We start from the raw sequence: 17,146 nt of genomic DNA, 5'->3' as shown, positions 1-17,146 counted from the left end.
TTATGCTTGGATATCTTTTTCCTCTAGCATACTTATGGTAAGGCCCTAGTACATTGCTGTTTTATGATCATTTGTTGCAGGGTTTTGGTTTTGTTGTTTGGTTTCATCCAATCCATAACATGATAGCAAAGCATGTATGAACCTTTCTTTACCTATTTTACTGCTGATTAGGTTTCTTCTTGTCTGTTCATGCTGGTATGTTATGTGATCAGAGTTTGTCATATGGAAAAATATATAAATCAAGGAGTTTTGGGGCTGTTTTTTCATGGTGTTATTGTTGGCTGGAAGAAGGTACTTTGTTTGAGGCTGTTTGGGTTGTTTTGTGCACATTTTTCAGAAATATTGTCCATAAATTGATGCACCCAGCATCTGGGTTTTTTGTTGATTTTATTTCAGGAATTTCCAGCAGTAGACTGAAGGCTTTTGGCTGGTGGCATCACAGTTATTTGTGACTGCAGAACTAGGGTTTCAGATCATCCTTTTGCTAATGTATTTAAGGAGATTGTTCAGCAACAATTTTTGGAGATCCCTAAGGACTGCAGAACTAGGGTTTCCAGATCTGATCTTTTTTCTATTGCTGATCTCAAGGTTAATGTTTAGAGAAACTGAACTAAAGGCTGTGGATCTAGAGTTTCTTGATCATCTCTTAGGATTTACTAGGGTTTTTCCCTTCTTGATGGCTCACTTTGGCAATATGATCTAAGATTCTGAAACCATTAGTCAATGGCATCATATCTTATGGTGCGGAACTAAATCTTTCATGGATCATCCTTCTGCAGTGAATTCTCTCTTGGGTCGCACTCTTCAGCTAAGGCTTGCAACATCCTAGTACAGAATCAATGCATTGCAAATAGTGATCCAGTGCCATTGTCACCCCCCTCGCCGTCAGCTATCAGAGTTGGGCATTCTTGACATTGTCAACCTCCAGTCATGGACTTATTCACTTAGCCTTCTACATGATCCGGTTATATACATGTTTATGAGGATATCCTATAATTGTATTATTTTTTTACTTCCTTTCATTTTATCGTTGATTTAGCTTTGGCATTTCTAGGAGTTGTGCTTGCACTCCCACATTGTACTCATGCTAGTTGTATCCTTTAGTCCCTTTGACCTATTTATGGTCATTCGTTGGACATTAATAAAATTATCCTATCTTATCTTATCAGAAGAAGTTGGTATTATCTCTTTCTTCTTTGGATCCAGTCAAGGTGACTATTGCAAAGTGGATTGTGTCACACTTGTACTTACATAATGGACTCAAAGACGATGTCTTCCCTAGTAAAGGGGCCTTGGATCAATCTAATAAGGAAGATACCTATATGCATTGCCTGCTCTTGCATGGTTCGTATTAAAGAACCTACTAGAAAAACAGTGTACCACGTAGATCTTTTAGATGACACTAACTCTTATAGGAAGTGTGAAAATTCCAAACTGGAATCCTATTGCAACAACTGGAAATTATTCTCCTAATTGTTAATTTTATTTAACAATTTATTTGTTGTTTGCTACAAAAAATACTGAATAAATCACACTGCAACCTTCACAAATAAAATACCGCGGAAAAATAAAATGTTGGAAGTTGGGAAATGCTAACACACACAAAATTAACACAATTATTTTTGGACAAACGTCCCCAAAAAAACCCAACTTAGGAAAACCAGCGCAACAACTAAGGTTTTTATTATTATGCAGCAGTGAGAAAAATACTGGCAAAACTCTAGTGAGGAATTTTCCTTACCCCACAAGCAAACTCTCGGCACAACTTGCCTTCAGAAACTCGGCCCTCTGACCCTCTGCGTCAGCCTCTGCACAGCCTGCTGGACATCAAGCCTCTGACTGGTCTTTGATGAAGTCGTTTTGCCTTCTCCTAGTTGGAACGATGCTTCTCCGGCACTCTGGGACTCCTTCTCGACCTCTGTAATTGAAGACGTCTCTCCCTCTCAGCAATTCGATCTTAGCTCTAGAAGTTGTTGCGCTACCCCAGCGTCAGCCTCTCTATGACTTTTTTGCCTCTCTGCAAATGCACTCGCTGGATCTGAAATGCCTCCTCCAACCTCACTGTCTCTGCCCCTCACTCACTGCATCGATCTCTGGCACTCTTCGGCAACTGACTGTTACTACTCTGGAAATCAATCTACCAAGAAATCGAACTTCTGGTGCTCTTAGATACATTCTCCATCACCACATCGATATCTTCTTATAATCCTCTATTGGAGCACCAACGACCAAGATCAATGTTATATACCTAGGAGGGATAACATGAGGTACAAAGGGTGGTACCCAAGGGAATAATGTAATAATGGGATGGGCCATAGTAATAAATAAGGTGGTTAACCCGTATCATGTAAGGGACCACAAGTAGTTAGTAATAATGTAATGGGCACATGGTATTAGATAGATGGTATTGAGGGAACCATGGTAATGACCCATGGTATTGTATGTATGAGGCCCATATAGAGGCTAGAGACTCCACATTGAGAGGTGTCAAGAAATATTGTATGAACAGGCATATGGCTTGTGGAGTGTTCTCCTTCCTTAAGGAGTGAATGTATGGTGTTGCCCTACCTTAAGGGTTTTGATCAATAAAGAAGAAACTCTATCTATATTCAGATTTTATTATTTCTTGGGCTTATTTTTATTATCTTATATTTTTGCATTAGATCTATAACAAGTGGTATGAGAGCTATAACAAGTGGAATCGAAGTACTTTCTTGGGCAAAAGTGGAGATTTTTTTTTTTTTTTTGCAGGATTTCTGGGGCGGCGAATTTGCAAATCAGATCTGTACATCTTGGGGAAAAATCTGCAAAATATAATTGCAGATTTGGATTCTTTGTGAAAAAATACCCGATTTCAAAAAAAAAAACGGCCGAATCGGAGTCCGAATGAAGGAGATATCGCTGATCTAAAAATCAGTGGTGTTGTAGACAATTTTTCGGGGCAGCGAGTTTTCGGTGCAGATCTGGACGTCCTGGTGCAAGATCTGCAAAATCTAATTGCAGATCTGGATTCTTTGTGAAAAAATACCCAATTTCAAAAAAAAAAAATCAGTCGAATCAGAGTCCGGATGAGGGAGATATCGCTGATTTAAAATCAGCTCTTTTTTCATAATTTTTGGTGACGGCGGGAGAGTTGCAGCGCAGATCTGAAATTCCAGTGTCTGGATCGGGATTTCTATCACATGGGCAGATGTAGAATTGTTGTTCAATTTCCGAAAACAGAGCATAATAGGGATTCTGAACAATATTGACTAAACTGTGACAATTTCAAATTTTCGCCAAGTAAGTGATTTTTTTTTTCAAAACACCCTTCATGGCGATTCTATATTTTACAGGAAAAGATGATGGTCCTACTATTGAAGAATACATAAAAGAAATAAAGTCAATATGGGAAAAAAATTGGAAATTTTGGGTAGTGTACCAATTTAAAGATGAGGCTTACAGATGGTGGAAATCAATTTACAACACGCAGTTGCCTGAACTTTCGGATAAAGAATTTGAAAAACTCCTTTTGGACAAATGGTCTCAGGCTAGAAAACAAGATAAGGGGAAACATGTGGGGTTATTTCCTACTGGTATATCCTTATTGCAGGTTCATGGATTGATTCAGAAGGAGAAAATCATTGTGTCTATAAATCCGAGTTGCAAGCAAAATCTCATAAATGTCAACTTGGCAAAAAAATTGCAAGTGCCAGCAAAACACATTGATAACACATAAGTTGATGATGAGGAAGTTCAAGTTTATAAGAATTTGAAGCTTTCTATAGATAAGTATGTGTTTCATGGTGATTTTTATACTTCAGATATGGATAACATGGATGTTGTTTTGGGATATCCTTGGATGGAATCCATGGGTACTATCAATATTAATATGCAGAAGAAATTCCTGAAGCTCTGGTATAAAAAGAAGAAAATTACATTGCAGGATATTTCCATTAAGACCCAAGCAAAGACTATGGAGGCAGAAGCACAAAGCTCTAAGGACACTTACACATCAGATGATGAGTAGTTGATGGTCGACAATCAAACACAAACAGAGGCTGAAGCAGAAAAGGTTACAGGTGCTGACACATCAGATGAGGGCTCAGTGGTTGAAGTAATATTGGAAGATAAGACACCACAGCAGGCACCACAACATGCACCAGATAACAGTCAAGCTCCAATAAGGGGTGAATTAAAGAAAAAGACATCGTGGGTTAAAACTACAACATATCATCACCCACATCACCCAGCAAGAAAACAACCAACAAGATGGCAACCAATTAGCCACAAGGACAACAACCCCCGAATGAAAGATAGAGAGAAGCAAAGATCCACCTACTACACATCAACAAAAAAGCGCTACCAAGGTCAACTTCTATCTCAAGCAAGTGAGGCACCAGCAAGATCGAGGGTTCACCTTTCTCTTGGATGGCTAGATGCACGTGCATGGTACCAGTGGACTACTCTTTTGAGTAGATCTTATTACTTGTGTTCTTCCCATGTTTCGGGGATGAAACATACTAAAGGGGGTGGAATGTTATATACCTAGGGGGGATAATATTGGGTACAAAGGAAAGTACCCAAGGGAATAATGTAATAATGGGATGGGCCATAGTAATAAATAAGGTGGTTAACCCATATCAGGTAAGGGACCACAAGTAGTTACTAATAATGTAATGGGCCCATGGTATTAGATAGATGGCATTGAGGGAACCATGGTAATGACCCTTGGTATTGTATGTATGAGGCCTATATAGAGGCTAGAGACTCCACATTGAGAGGTGTCAAGGAATATTGTATGAACAGGCATATGGCTTGTGGAGTGTTCTCCTTCCTTAAGGAGTGAATGTATGGTGTTGCCCTACTTTAAGGGTTTGATATCAATAAAGAGAAGCATTTCTATATTTTGTGTTTGTTTACAGTTATTGGGTATATTATCATTTCATATATGTGCAGGTTAGATCTATAACAAGTGGTATCAGAGCACTTTCTTGGGCAAAATGGGGAAATTTTTTTATTTTTTGCATAAACTTTATGGGGCGGCGAGTTGGCAGATCAGATCTGTACGTTTTGGGGTAAAATCTGCAAAATCTAATTGCAGATCTGGATTCTTTGTGAAAAAATACCCAATTTCAAAAAAAAATTACTCGAATCGGAGTCCGGATGAGGGAGATATCGCTGATCTAAAAATCAGTGTTGTTGCAGACATTTTTTGGAGCAGCGAGTTTGCGGCACATATATAGACGTCCTGGTACAAGATCTGCAGAATCTAATTGTAGATCTAGATTCTTTGTGGCAAAATACTCGATTTCAAAAAAAAAAATCAGTTGAATCGGAGTCCGGATGAGGGAGATATCAATGATTTAAAATCAACGTTTTTTTCAGAATTTTTGGTGACGACGAGAGAGTTGCAACACAGATCTGAAATTCCAGTGTTTGGTTCGGGATTTCTATCACATGGGCAGATGCAAAATGGTTGTTCCATTTTCGAAAATAGGTCATAATAGGGATTCAGAGCAATATTGACTAAACTGTGACAATTTCAAATTTTAGCCAAATAAGTGAATTTTTTTTCATGGCGACTCCATATTTTACAGGAAAAGATAATGGTCCTACTATTGAAAAACACATAAAAATACAAAAGTCATTATGGCTAGAACATTGGAAATTTTGGGTAGTGACTAAATTTAAAGATGAGGCAGCCATCTGGTGGAAATTACTTAACCAAAAAAAGTGTTCCAACTTGCCCGATGAAGAATTTGAAAAATTCCTTTTAGACAGATGGTCTCATGTCAGAAAACAAGATAATGAGAAACATGTGGGGTTATTTCCTACTAGTATCTCCTTATTGCAGGTTCATGGATTGATTCAGAAGGAGAAGATTATTGTGTCTATAAATCCTAGCTGCAAGCATAATTTTATCAATGTTAAATTGGCAAAAAAATTGCAAGTTCCAGCAAAACACATTGAAAACACACAAGTTGATGATGAGGATGCTCACGTTTATAAGGATTTGAAGCTTTCTATGAATAAGTATGTGTTGCATGGTGACTTCTATACTTCAGATATGGATAACATGGATGTTGTTTTGGGATATCTTTGGAAGGAATCTGTGGATACTATCAATATTAATGTGCAGAAGAAATTCCTGAAGCTCTGTATAACAAAACAAAAACAAAAAATTACATTATAGGATATTTCCATCAATAAACAGGTAGAGTACACAGAAGCTGAAGCTGAAGATGTTCCAGGGACTGACATATCAGATGATGAGTCAGTGATGATCGATAATCAAACACAAACAGAGGCTGAAGCAGAAAAGGTTACAGGTGCTGATACATCAGATGAGGGCTCAGTGGTTGAAGTAATATTGGAAGATAAGACACCACAACATGCACCACAACATGCACCAAATAACAGTCAGAGTCCAGTAAAGGGCGAAGTAAAGAAAAAGACACCGTGGGTTAAAACTTCAACATATCATCACCCTGCAAGACAACAACCAACAAGATGGCAACCAATTAGCCACAAGGACAACAACCCCCGCATGACAGATAGAGAGGAGCGAAGATCCACCTACTACACATCAACACAGAAGAGCTGCCACAGTCAACTTCCATCTCAAGCGAGCGAGGCACCAGCAAGATCGAGGGTTCACCTTTCTCTTGGATGGCTAGATGCACGTGCATGGTACCAGTGGACTACTCTTTTGAGTAGATCTTATTATTTGTGTTCTTCCCATGTTTCGGGGACGAAACATGCTAAGGGGGGTGGAATGTTATATACCTAGGGGGGATAATATGGGGTACAAAGGGAGGTACCCAAGGGAATAATGTAATAATGGGATGGACCATAGTAATAAAAAAGGTGGTTAACCCATATCATGTAAGGGACCACAAGTAGTTAGTAATAATGTAATGGGCCCATGGTATTAGATAGATGGTATTGAGGGAACCATGGTAATGACCCATGGTATTGTATGTATGAGGCCTATATAGAGGCTAGAGACTCCACATTGAGGGGTGTCAAGGAATATTGTATGAACAAGCATATGGCTTGTGGAGTGTTCTCCTTCCTTAAGGAGTGATCTTATGGTGTTGCCCTACCTTAAGGGTTTTGATCAATAAAGAAGCATTTCTATCTATATTTAGATCTTGTTATTTTTGGTGATTATTTGCAGTTATTGGGTATATTGGTATTATTTTCATATATTTTCAGATCAGATCTATAACAAGTGGTATCAAAGCTATAACAAGTGGCTTGTTATAGATCTAACCCAAAAATATATGATAATAGAAATAACCCAATAAATAACAAGATCTAAATATAAATAGAAACGTTTCTTTATTGAGCAAACCTTTAAGGTAGGGCAACACCATACATTCACTCCTTAAAGGAAGGAGAACACTACACAAGCCATATGCCTGTTCATACAATATTCCTTGACACCTCTCAATGTGGAGTCTCTAGCCTTTATATAGGCCTCATACATACAATACCATAGGTCATTACCATGGTTCCCTCAATGTCATCTATCTAATACCATGGGCCCATTACTAACTACTTGTGGTCCCTTACCTGATATGTAATGGGCCCATTACTAACTACTTGTGGTCCCTTACCTGATATGTAATGGGCCCATGGTATTAGATAGATGGCATTGAGGGAACCACAGTAATGACCCATGGTATTGTATGTATGAGGCCTATATAGAGGCTAGAGACTCCACATTGAAAGGTGTCAAGGAATATTGTATGAACAGGCATATGGTTTGTGGAATGTTCTCCTTCCTTAAGGAGTGAATATATGGTGTTGCCCTACCTTAAGGGTTTGATATCAATAAAGAGAAGCATTTCTATATTAAATGAAGAAAAGCTCTGATTCCACTTGTTATAGATCTAACCTGCACATATATGAAATGATGCCAATATACCCAATAATTGTAAACAAACACCAAATTACTCCCCTTTTGCCCAAGAAAGTGCTCTGATACCACTTGGTATAGCTTTGATACCATTTCTATCGATTTCTATCTTATTATTTCTATCTTCCCTCCCTCTCAGCAATTCGATCTTGCCTCTAGAAGTTGTTGCGCTACCCCAGCGTCAACGTCTCTATGACTTTTCTGCCTCTCTGCAAATGCACTCGCTGGATCTGAAATGCCTCCTCCAACCTCACTGTCTCTACCCCTCACTCACTGCATCGATCTCTGGCACTCTCCAGCAACTGACTGTTCCTACTCCGGAAATCAATCTACCAAGAAATCGAACTTCTGGTGCTCTTAGATACATTCTCCATCACCACATCAATCTCCTCTTATAATCCTCTGTTGGAGCACCAACGACCAAGATCAAAACTTAATCAATGGTTAAGATCATCTCTGGATCAATCTGCGTGAGTTTCTAGATGATTTTCGCCTTGATTTAATTTATACTGATTAATTAACCATATTCCCTAAGTTTAGACTTAGGAAATATTTAAAAATTGGTTAATAGTCTAATTAAGTCATTTCTAGGTGGAATTTCCAAAAACGATTTCTGGGTTTTGGAGATTTCATGTATTCTAGCCTCTGCACCAAATTTCGTGGCTAGAGCCTAGAACACATCCGATGCTACAAAAACTAACGAGAAGAACTCTATATGCATTTTCTATCATGAGGAGAGATGTGCTTCAAGTCTTTGTTAATGATGTTTTTATCAACCCCGTTACATTTGGAGACATTCTTTATGTTGCAAAGGTTGGTGGTAGTATAGGGGATGCTTCAGTTGGTGATGCAAGTCATACTTCTCAACTATTAGAGTTGACCACTTGTTCTTGTGAGGGAGCTAAGTGCTTTCTCAACTTCTTTGATGGAATTGCTATTCAGAGGTCCACAGGATCTGTTCCATTAATATTTTATACAAATTCTTCCATGTATGGGCCTCAACATATTTTAGTGGATCTCTTCTTTCCATATTATGATGTTGGTCAATTTTGGATGTACTACATTTGGTTGCTTCAATCAAAAGGACATCTAGTGCCATTTTTCACACCTTCAACCGATCAATATGTTCCAATGGATGCTTCTTCTATATCTTTTCCAAAAGCCACCTTCACTAACATGCACGAGTTATGTTAATGTTGGAGATATGGGATTCATGGAGGTTATATTTTCACTGTATGGTTCAAATTCAAATTAAGGGAAAATGTTGTGAATAGTGTTAGTTTTTGTAGCATCGGATATGTTCTAGCCACGAAAATTGGTGTAGAGAATAGAATGCATGAGATCTCTAAAACACAGAAATCGTTCATGGAAATTCCACCTAGAGATGACTTAATTCTATTATTAACCTATTTTTTAATGTTTCCTATTACAAATGTGTTTGAGAAGGGACATGACAAAGTGCCCATCGACTTCTTCTTATAATCCTCTGTTGGAGCACCAACGACCAAGATTAAAACTTAATCAAGAGCTAGGATCATCTTGAAGTCGACCCGTGTGAGTTTCTAGACTATTCTCACCTTGACTATTATCCACACATTTTTGCACAATTTTGGCTAAGGGAAAGAACCCAACATTTTCGACTTAGGGACTTAAGAGGATATTCGACTTAATTTGGTTGTTAGTGGAAGGTGGGGGCCACCCACGTGGGAATTCGAACTAGGCAATTCGAATGGCTTGGAGGGAATTCGAAGTGCTGGATAGAGGGGCCTGTTGACCACTACCAGTCAACTACCCATAGCAGTACACCCCCTTTTCTTTGCAAACAGGGTAGCGCTTGATCGACATGTTCGTGCCATTCGACAGTCATCGACAGCTTGATCAATTTATGTTGTAAACCCAGTCTGGATGTATAAATTGTAAATAATCTTAGCAGATATGAGTCATGTATGTAAATTGCCTAGGTGGACCTAATTTTCTAAGTGATAATCTACGTTCCGGAAGGTTTTTCGTCTCACCGATACATGATCGGCAGAGTTTTCCTTCAGCTTAACCCCAAAGCCGGAATGGATTTTGTCATTAGAATCTTAGGAGAATCCTAGTGTGTTAATCTTCTAGATTATAGTTGTGTCGCAAAACTAGGTGGTTTATGAGGGTCTATGTCAAATTGGTTCTCCCCCTTGAGATGTAAAATTGTGAAAGTCATAATGTAAAGTGTCTTGAGGGTCAGAAAATGTTTTAATCCCCTCATAAGTTTTAAGTCCTAGGTGATTTCTCCAAAGGCTAAGTTCGAGGATCCATTTAAAAATAAATTAAAAATTAAAAAAAAAAAAAAAAAAAATTAAAAAAATAACTAAAAAATAAAAATTTAAAAAAAATAAAATATTAAAATTTATAAAATAAATTAAAAAATAAATAAAAATTTAGATAAAAATAAAAAATAATAAAATAAAGTAAAAACCTAAAAATAATAAAATAATAATATTTTTGAGTAAATAAATGCAGAATTTCAATTTTTAATGCATTAAAAAATTCGACTGATGAGATTAAGAGATGTTTTGATCCTCATCGACGGTCGAGATTAGTTTGACATGGATCACTCGAACTAGCTGTTGGGGATTTTTCCTTTAAATAGGGTGCTAGGGGTCATTTGACATCAGATTTGATTTGAGAGTCTGGTGCTAAAGAAAGCTCTCTTGTAGTCATTTTTTGTGTAATAAAGAAAGACTTTGGGGTTAAAAATCTTGCTGGTGTTACTCTTCTGGAAATGATGTAAGATCTTTTATTCTTTCTGCATAATTTTATTTTCAGCAATTGATTTTAGCTTGATGAAGATTGATTCACGCACAGGGATCTTGTCCAATCTCTAGGGTTTGAATGATAGTTTAGATTCTGAAATATAATGGCTGGTATCTCCATTTGATCTGGATTTCACTATCGTTTTTTCCCTCTATGTTAATGGTTGATTGTAAGCTGTGCAGGAAATCTTAGCTTTGAGTTTACCGGGCGTTAGGGGAAGTTCTCGGCTGAACCAGCCAACTCTCGGGTTGTGTTTTCTGAAAGAGCCCAGCTAGTTCTTGATCCTGGGCTTATCATTCGAAAATTTTTTTATGAATGCATGTAGGGTTTTCTGAAGTATCACACATTAAAATTAAATTCTGATAATATTACTGTGGCATATTGACGAATCTTGCTATTTAAGAGCCTTTATGTTGTAATTACTGTAAATTCGTAGCTGGTTTGTAGGGTTTTATTTTTAATCCTTGCATATATTTTCTGGGTTTTTGTTTTCCATTTGCAGGTTGTAGGTCTGAGAAGAATTTTTTTTTTATTTTTTTTTTTTGGGAAGCCAAATCTGGCCCTAGAAACTAGCCTTTGCAGGGGCATCATTTCTGCAGTTCAGGATTTTAAATTTTTGCTTATCTGAAGGTGATCTTACATGAGTTTTCAATTAACAAATCAGAAGCTGAACATATAATTTTTTTTTTAGAAGTCTCTCAGGGTTTCACGACTAAATTTCAACCAGAAATATAATCTGGAAATTTTTGGGTTTTTATTTGGCCATTTTACTTTCTACTGCCTATGGCTTTTTTGCGATTTTGTTTAAAAAAAAAAAATTCAACATTTTGATGAAATTTTTGTAGCCAGCGTCCTTCTCTTCATTGTTCAATCTATGCTCTGCTGGCGGCTATCAAGATCGCACCTCTATCCATTGGTGCTCCTCACGCTGTCCAGGTCAACAAGGTTGTTGCCATTAATCAAATCAGCAAATCAGTGTCACTGCCACTAATCAAATCAGCAAATCAGCATTGCTGCCCAGATCAGCAAATCCTCACAGCGTCCATCCACACGCTGTCTCCTCTCCCTTCAAACACATTCTCTTACCATCTCTCACGGAATCCCCGCAACCTGCAAGCAAAAAAAAAACCCTCGATCCAACCCGCAGCCTGCTCTTCATCGCTATCCAAACCGTCCTGCTGCCTGTACGTTCTCTAGCTGCCTGCGTTTTTGAACGCCCTCCAACCTGCAAAACTGCTTCCTCTCCATGCTGCTTTCATCTCCAGTCCATCAAGCTGCCATTCCTACGCTTGATCCACGACTCCACCGCTCCAACCTGCATATATCTCCATGCTCCCATCTCACTCACCATCGAAACTGCGTGTTGCCCTCCTGCCGCCGTCGACGTCCAAGCCTGCACAATTAAAAAAAGGAAAAAAGAAAAGAACTCATAACATTTCGATTCTCTCCTTTGTCATATGATTAGGCTTAGAATTAGATTCATTTCAGTTTAGATTAATTTATTTTTAGGATTAGCGTGTGTTCTTCTTTTTAATTTAGTGCATTTTAGTTAAAAAAAAAAAAGTATAAAAAAAAATCATAAAAAAGTTTTCGTTTACGTTTGCATTTAGATGAGCTTCAGATTTTTTTTTTTTTATAATGTATATACATTAATTCATTTTTAGATTATTATTTTGATTTTTAGGCTAGGATAGATCTTTATTTAGTTTAAATATAGCTCTTGTTTAGCCTTTTAGAATTACATTTTCAGTTTTTTTTTTTAGATTTTAATTTTAATTAAAATATAAAAATAAAAATCATAAAAAGTTTCAAAAGTTTAGTTTTAACTCTTAGGACTTTGGTTTTAGATTTAGATTTAGGTTTATTTTGTTTAGTCGTTTTAATTTTAAACAATAATCAAAAAATCAATAAAAAATAAAAAATTCATAAAAAATTTTCTTTTTACGGTCTAGTCTTAGATTTTATTTTAATTTATTTTTTTTAGTTTTAATTTTAAAGCTTTAAAAAAAAAAAAACATACAAATTTTAAAATCATAAAAATTATAAAAAAATAAAAAAGTCATTAATAAAAGTACTTTTTAGACTTTAGTTTTAGTTTAAATTTTGATTTCAAGTCCTTTTTTATAATCATAAAATTCTTAAAAATTATAAAATCATAAAAAAACAAAAAAAAGTTCTAGATTTTAATTCTATAGTTTAGTTTAAGTTTTATTTTTATTAATCATAAAAAAAAATTAAAAAGTATAAAAATTAGAAATCATAAAAATCATAATTTTTTTTTTATAGTCTCATTTATTTAGACTTTAGTTAGCCTAGTCTTTTATTTGAAAACATAAAAATATTTTGGAAATATTTTGCCAGTTTGAATCTTAGCCCAGGAATCTGTTACTTTTTATCTCTTTCGTTGAGGCTAAATTTTTGATGTGCGGCTAATGTTTATCATTTTCATGTGGTTAAATATGCTTGAATGATCATTTAAAGATTAGCTATATGAATGTGATTTCTGGTTAACTTTTGAAATTACGTGGTTGTTTAAAGCATTTATCTTTCGAAATTTTTAATCGCTGGAATATTGTTATTGAGCTTTAATCGTTGGATCACTATAAGAGCATTGTGTGTTTATTGAATATCTTGCATTTGCTTGAGTTATCTAATGGTAAATGATTTTTGATGGGTTCATCTTTCCACAACATCTGATAATTAATCGTTTAAATATTAAACTCCACAAGGCACTGGTCTGTTAACTCAATAAAATCTATTTAATGCTTGCTCCTTCGTGTCTCCCAACCCAACTGGTTCACAGTTGGTTATGATGACTGGTCTGTTAACTCAATAAAATCTATTTAATGCTTGCTCCTTCGTGTCTCCCAACCCAACTGGTTCACAGTTGGTTTTCATCATCTCATAGGGTCTACCCCCCTTAGCCGCGGGAGACAGGCTTAAACGGAGAGATCGGGGATTAGGGTGACAGCCCCGGTCTGAGCTTTGTCATGATAATCTGTGCGACAACATTTTTGGCGCCGTTGCCGGGGATACTTTATTCTCGGTGTTTCAACGTCTTTTTATCATTCATCGGTCATCTTTCTATCATTCGTTTGAGCCGGCAACGCCAACATTTTTTGGCGCCATTGCCGGGGACAGAGTTTTTCTGTCCTTGGCGTTTCAATAACATTCAATTCTCATTTCTCATCATTCTTTCTCATCTCGCGTTTGAGCTGGCAGATTCAACATTTTTTGGCATCATTTGGATCTCTTTCATCACCTTATCTTTCGTCATATCAGCAACTTCTCTTCGATTTGTTTCTTGTTTGGGTGGCGACTCCATTTTCTTATTTTTCCCAGACAAGAAGCCTCCCTCATATCTACTTGTTGGTTGCTTTTTGGATCTTAGAATTAGATTCATTGTTCAAGTGGCGACTCCACTTCTTTCATCTCTTAATTTTCTTGAGCAGAAATCTCTTTCTATCATCCATTTGATCCCTTATTATTCATCATGGATTATTCATTTAAACCATGTCATTTCACTGATAATCTCCATGATTTTCCGAAAGAGGCCATTTCTAAATTATTTAAGTTCTCAGGTGGTGATTCGGTCGCTGTTAGACAGCATTTAAACAGGTTTACTTGTGTAATGATCATATATTGTAGACTTCCTCAATATAATCATGAAGATGTCAAGATGCGTCTATTTGTCCATTCTTTAAAGGGTGATGCTTTGAACTGGTTTAATAGTTGTCCTGAAGATTCCTTCATTTCTTTGCAAGACATTGTCAATGCTTTTAAAGATAGATATGGTGATCCAGATAGCTCGCCTTGTGCCCCTAAAATTGTGCAACAAAATGAAAGTAATCTTGTAAAAGGTCCAGCTGTCCAAGACAATTCTTCATATCAGAATGTGCCATCCACTTGTACCATTGCAGATCATAGTAGTGTTGACAATGAAAAGGAAGATCATAAGCAAATTATACAAGATCTATTGCTACTGGTAAGAAATATGGAGATAAATCAAACTAATTACGCCAATGATGTGAGAACTTTATGCACTCACCTGGAAAAGCATAATAGGGAGATGGAGATCATGCAAAATCAACATAGTAAGGAAATTGAAGCCATGAAGATTAATCATGACATAGAAATTAGTTTTATGCAAAGCAAGATGTCAGGCTTAGAGGAAAATATGACGACCATGCAAGCAAATCATAAGAAAGAGATAAACTCTATGCAGCATTGCTTGATGACCATGGAAGAAGACCATGCCAGGGAAATCAGTGCTATAAGGGTTGAACACTCTAGTCAGATAGAAGCCATTAAAATACAGTTTCAGAAATTTCAACAGCAGTCGGAAGATGAAGGAAACCAGGAAAAATCAATAGATCAAGAACCTTCTCATCCGCTGCAACAAGCTCCATCTTACTATGAGGAGGTCATCGGTTCGATTGAAAGGTGGTTAATTGAAGGTGATCCAGATAGAATTAAAAATGATAAAGATCAGATGCAGGATAAAGAAAGACATGTCACGCATATCTTACATACTTCATCTGATAACTTTGAAGCAGAAAGTTCCATGTCATCAGTGATGCAGCCTGCCACAAAGAAAAAGCGCAAAAGGAAGAAAATGAGAAGAAGATTTGATGCATCAGACGGCCGCGAGAAGCTTCATTTTCGGATAGGAAAAAGTCCTACCATATGCAGAATTGGACATGGCACATCCGACAAGCAGCCGACAGATTTGCCTGAAAGCAGGCAAATGCTCAGTATACACTACATTGAACACATCTGATGCCATGGGGCATCCTTTGTATTGTATTTCTAACCCTATTCCTTGTCATTTCAGCATTTCATTTCTGTTTTAGGATTAGATTTACTTTTCCAGATAGTTAATAAATGAAGAGCTTATATCTTTCATGTGCTTAAATGTTATATGATGACTTTTGGATGGACGCTACTTATTTCTGTTGTGTGTTGCATGGATGCAGATTCTGGATTCTCACATTCCTACAGTGTAGCAACGTGTCCCCAAGTAGAGCCAGATGTTGACCACTACCGGTCAACTACCCATAGCAGTACACCCCCTTTTCTTTGCAAAAAGGGTAGCGCTTGATCGACATGGCACATCCGACAAGCAGCCGACAGATTTGCCTGAAAGCAGGCAAATGCTCAGTGTACACTACATTGAACACATCTGATGCCATGGGGCATCCTTTGTATTGTATTTCTAACCCTATTCCTTGTCATTTCAGCATTTCATTTCTGTTTTAGAATTAGATTTACTTTTCCAGAAAGTTAATAAATGAAGAGCTTATATCTTTCATGTGCTTAAATGTTATATGATGACTTTTGGATGGACGCTACTTATTTCTGTTGTGTGTTGCATGGATGCAGATTCTGGATTCTCACATTCCTACAGTGTAGCAACGTGTCTCCAAGTAGAACCAGATGTTGACCACTACCGGTCAAATACCCATAGCAGTACACCCCCTTTTCTTTGCAAAAAGGGTAGCGCTTGATCGACATGTCCGTGCCATTCGACAGTGATCGACAACTTGATCAATTTATGTTGTAAACTCAGTCTGCATGTATAAATTGTAAATAATCTTAGCAGATATGAGTCAGGTATGTAAATTGCCTAGGTGGACCTAATTTTCTAAGTGATAATCTACGTTCCGGAAGGTTTTTCGTCTCACCAATCCATGATCGGCAGAGTTTTCCTTCAGCCTAACCCCAAAGCCGGAATGGATTTTGTCATTAGAATCTTAGGAGAATCCTAGTGTGTTAATCTGCTAGATTATAGTTGTGTCGCAGAACTGGGTGGTTTATGAGAGTCTATGTCAAATGCGTTCTCCCCCTTGAGATGTAAAATTGTGAAAGTCATCATGTAAAGTGTCTTGAGGGTTAGAAAATGTTTTAATCCCCTCATAGGTCCTAAGTCTTAGGTCCTAGGTGATTTCTCCAAAGGCTAAGTTCGAGGATCCATTTAAAAATAAATTAAAAATTTAAAAAAAAAATTAAAAAATTTAAAAAATAACTAAAAAATAAAAATTTAAAAAAAATTAAAAAATAAATAAAATTTATAAAATAAATAAAAATTTAGATAAAAATAAAAATAATAAAATAAAGTAAAAACCTAAAAATAATAAAATAATAATATTTTTGAGTAAATAAATGCAGAATTTCAATTTTTAATGCATTAAAAAATTCGACGGATAAGATTAAGAGATGTCTTGATCCTCATCGACGGTCGAGATTAGTTTGACATGGATCACTCGAACTAGCTGTTGGGGATTTTTCCTTTAAATAGGGTGCTAGGGGTCATTTGACATCAGATTTGATCTAAGAGTCTGGTGCTAAAGAAAGCTCTCTTGTAGTCATTTTTTGTGCAATAAAGAAAGACTTTGGGGTTAAAAATCTTGTTGGTGTTACTCTTTTGGAAATGATGTAAGATCT

General features: G+C 36.7%; 1 protein-coding gene across 5 annotated transcripts in view; it reads right to left on the bottom strand.

The window, feature by feature from the left end:
- LOC149153430 (zeaxanthin epoxidase, chloroplastic-like) overlaps positions 1-17,146 on the bottom strand; it is a 230,511-nt gene that overhangs the window by 69,666 nt on the left and 143,699 nt on the right. The window lies entirely within an intron of this gene.

This window comes from Pinus tabuliformis, chromosome 9 (assembly GCF_031772625.1).
Source record: "Pinus tabuliformis cultivar Carrire ecotype Pingquan chromosome 9, CPIR1, whole genome shotgun sequence".
Classification (NCBI taxonomy): Eukaryota; Viridiplantae; Streptophyta; class Pinopsida; order Pinales; family Pinaceae; genus Pinus; species Pinus tabuliformis.
This window is presented reverse-complemented; position numbering and strand designations above follow the sequence as displayed.